Raw genomic sequence first — 4,628 nt, forward strand, 5'->3', positions numbered from 1 at the left:
CGCGTCTTCCTGTGCTTTGTGAAAAGATCCAAAAAATAAACGTTTATTAATATGGCACAGATGGAAGGATTACTGAGGCAGGGCTTAAACAAACAGGAGTGAACCTTTTTTCCAGGCCAGAGGCTGAATTCCAAATAAAATCCACAACTGGAAACAGACTAAGGAGAAGGATCGGACTAGGGATGGGTATTGTTTAGGTTTTATCCGATACCAGTACCAAACCGGTACTTTTGAAACGGTGCTCGAACCGGTGCTTAAAGAATGGAGAACACACACTTTGTCCAAAAACCTCTCATGTTTAGCTGTTTTCCACTTTTTCTTTGGTCATTTTATCCTTTTTGGCCAGGGTGAAGGGAGTATCTGCCATCAAACAAGAAGACAGCCGCATGTAACTACGACGGTGTTTGCTAGTTCACCTTACATGCATTAATGTAATAACGTGGTTAGCCTTCTCAACGTAAATTATACACGAACAACATTAAGCTACTCACGCAGAGAAGAACGGCTGCTGCTGCATCATCATCCTCATCATTTCTGCTACACTGGCAGGGCTAGGGGCCAGGACTCTTAGTCAGCTCTTAGTTAGACTCTTAGTTAGCAACATCCCCCAAAAACCCGAAGAGTATAAGTTTTGGGGGGATGTTGCTAACTCCGGGTCCGATAACAGGCACCACACCCGCAGTAGATGTGCTCGGTGTGAGGTATCAGCTTAAAGCACTTGTTGCAGGCTGCTGAGTTTGCATCTTTTGTTGTGAAGTACAGCCAGACTTTGACCGCTTCGCTTTGGGTGTTTTTAATCTTTAGCTCTGCTCTTAAAGAACGTACGTACCTGGGCCCGCCTACTACGCTTGCAAAGGTAAAATGATTGGCTGGAATCCAAAGTGCATGACATCTCAGGAAAAAAAAGCACCGAAATAAAGCACCCACGCTGTTTTTCGGTCTGGTTACTACCGTTTATGTCAGAACCGGTGCCATGATGGCACCGGATACCGGTACCCATCCCTAGATAGGACTACAAATTAATACACACCGAGGGCTAAATGGAGACATGAGGGAACCAAGGTACAGCTGAAAGTATGAAAATGGAGGAAAGGAAGAAATAAACCTCTAAGAAAATTCAGGAGACTTACTATCAAATTAAAACAGGCAAAGGAAGACGAGTAGGTACAATGAGTGTAACAGTGTAACCAAATTAAACGGTAATAATATCACAGAACTGAAAAAGCTTTATACAAGAATTCCACTCTCTTTACCCGAGGTTTACCCTGAGGTATTTAAACTCCTCCCACCTCTGCTCCTCCTGTCTTCACTGTTGCACCTGTCTCCCTCTCACACGTCTTACTTCTACTGACTGACGGTCTCTCTGAAGCATACCTCCACCTCTCCAGGCTCTCCTCCACCTGCTCCCTACTCTCACCGCAGATCATGACGTTGCCTTCACAGATACAGATCCACATGACCCCTCACCCCCTCACCTGTCCATCACCCCTGCAAACAAGGGGCTCAGATCCCTGATGTAATCCCACCCCCACTTCAAACCCATCTGTCCCTCCTACTGCACACCTCACCCCTGGCTCTCTGTCCTCACACAGTGCTCTGAAAAAGTGTTTGTCGCCTTCCTCATTTCTTCATCTTTTGCTTATTTATCACATTAAATACAACAGTGAATACTAAATGGGATTTTTAAACTATTTCATCTTTTAAGCTGCAAAAAAAGCTACCAAACCTGCCTGACTCTGTGTGGAAAAGTACGTGAAAATCCTGTGAATGTGATAACTTGAGAACAAGGTGATGTAGGAACAGTGGTGAGCCTTCCCAGGAGTACCCGGTACCACATATACTCATCCAGGAGGTCACAAAAAAACCAGAACAACATCTAAAGAACTGCAGGCTTCACAGCTAAGGTCAGAGGTCACGAGTTAACAAAAACAAAGAGTTCAGGGAGAGAACCACCGCTGACTAAAACAAAGGCTCGTCTCACATTTGTCAAAATACAACTTGATGATTCCCGAGAGTTTTGGGGAAAAACTCTGTGGAGCGACGAGACAAAAGCGTAACTTTTCAGAAGGTTTGAGTCGCGTTACATCTGGAATCAAAAAGGTCATCACTCCAACAGTGAAACATGGTGGTCGTGATGGTCCGAGGTGTTTCGCTGCTTCTGGACGACTCGCTGCAACTGATGGAAACATGAATTCTGTTCTCAAACAGAAAATCTTGCAGGACAACATCCAGCTATGTGCTAAGAGCACTCAGGTTCTGCAGCAGGACGACGATCCAAAACACACCAGCACGTCCATCTGAAGGGATGGAAAAAAAAAAAAAAGGTTTTGGTTTGGCCGAGTCAAAGTTGGGACTTAACTCCGACCGAGATGCTTTGATGTGACCTTAAACACAGTTCATGCTCAATCCTGCAAAAAATATCCTCCACAGTGAAAGTCATTACAAATGCTCGACTGCGATCGGTTATTAGGTTTTACTTTTTCACACAGGGCAGGAAGGTTTGGATGGTTTTTCCCTTTAATGAATGTGTTTTGTATTTACACAGAGGACTCTGACCTTTTCTATGCATCTCCATCAAAACTCAAAGATCTCCCTAAGCTGCTCCCTCAGAGCCCGTGAAACTCCTTTTCTGTTTAATAATATTCCTTCCTTGTTTTTCCGTCCTTCTCTTCTACCTCGACATCCCGGCTGAACACGTGTCCTCATCCGAATATTCTTATTTCTTGGGGTGTCAGACGAAGTGAGAGATGTGGAAATGAAATCTGCTGTAATGACAAATCCATCATCTCAGCCTCACGTCTTCTCTTTTCTTTACGAGCTCACAGCGAGTCTGTTTCATCTCCTCGCCTCAGCCTCGTGCAGCGGAGATGAGTTTCTGTGAAATATTTTGTGATTAAAAAAAGTCAGATGTCCTCCGATTCTTCAACTACGATGTGTAAAATTACCGAGAGCTGCTTCTTAAAGGACTCACAGAGGAGCCTTTGGCTGTGACAGATTTGGTGGTTTGTTTTATACATCAAAGCCTCAGGAAACGCACCTCGCCGCTGATGTTTAGTGAAAATTCAAAGAGTCGTTTAGGCTCAAAACATTCCTGCAGTTTGTAGACGTGCAGCTAATATGAAGTTTGTATCGCTGGCAAATGTAAATAAGAGCCTGTTAAGACTGAATGTAATTACTCTGCCATTAAGTTGTCAGTTGGTGCTCCTGGCTAACAATTTTAACAGCTCCAGGGCACAAACACTACTTCCTGCCAACAATCACACATTTAATGAAAACTGACTGACCTAACAGCTGTCAGTAAATCTAAATGTACCGTTTAGTGCTGACTGAACTACTAAAGTCCAGCAGCTGGACAGTAAGTCTGAAGGTCAAAGATCTGAGATCTGCAGTCGTTGCCCGTTTGATCAGTAAACAAGTTTCAAGCATACAACAGGATTTCTGTTCCCAAAAAAAAATTCGTCATCAAAAATCAAGGAAACTGCAAAAATCTTCAGCAGATGATTCGTATCTGAAAGTCACGTCCTTAAGAATCCGAGGACACAAGACCTGAGTCTACATCTGGACCTTCAGCTGATCCGTGTACTGTTCACTGAAGCCAGAAATGGTTTCAGTGGAAGGGAAACTGGGAGGACAGGTGAGGCAAACTACAGAAGAGTGGACAGAAAATGAGTGGCAGCAGGTCTGACGATGCGAGCGATGAGTCCAAATGAGACATTTTTGGCTCAAATCTTCATCAGTATGTACCGTCAGGAGGTCAGGAGAGAGGTACAGCTGTAACACAGGTGGAGGTGTGTCGTGGTTCAAGGCTACAGCCAGTGGAGTTTATTAGACCACCTTCCATAACAACAACAAAACACACTTTTTTATGCTATTATTTAATTGCCACATAATAAACTGAATTCACCTTTTTTATACCCAAATTTGAGCACAAGTACAACATTGAACCACTAAAGCTATTTTTCATGAATGCAAGTAAATAATTTCTTAATCAGAAACTAATCTTGTGCTTTACAATTTTTTCAGCTTTTTCTCTAAAGTTAAATTAGAAAATGTGTAGATAACTAAAATAACTAAAATGGTTTTCCTTAAGGAGCTTGCACTCACTGGTCGATTAAACATTATAGAAATTTTAAAAACCCACTTTGGTAAAAACCAGTACTGTTAATTTAGAGCAGCTGAACACGTTTGCCTGAAGCGCGTACTCAGGAAACACTCATCCCAGTGTCAGCCGGTCACAACCAGCAGCTGTAAAGTTTCTAAGACTCTGAGGAAGCCACAGAGTGGAGTGGAGTCTAAGGAGGCGCTGTGGAGCTGTGGATACGGAGGTGTAATAACACCACATGGTTTCATGCTTTTCATCATACTTTATTCTTACGGTTGGTGTTTCAACAATACTCAGCTGCAGCTTTGCAGCTCACAGCCTCACCAACAACAACAGTTCAGTTCTTTCTTCTTTTCAGCAGGTGAGGCGTGATTGCTCGTGCTGCTCAGGTGTGTCTGCCTTCCCTGCGGCCGCGCCACAGGTAGATGTGTTGGAGCAGAGAGGAGAGCTGAGATCGGGTGGTCAACAGAAGGCAGGAAAATGATTGGACCAAAGTGATGACAGCAGAATCGAGTGCGACAGAGCG

This window comes from Perissodus microlepis, chromosome 10, assembly GCF_051167445.1.
Source record: "Perissodus microlepis isolate ML-2025 ecotype Zambia chromosome 10, ASM5116744v1, whole genome shotgun sequence".
NCBI classification, from domain to species: domain Eukaryota; kingdom Metazoa; phylum Chordata; class Actinopteri; order Cichliformes; family Cichlidae; genus Perissodus; species Perissodus microlepis.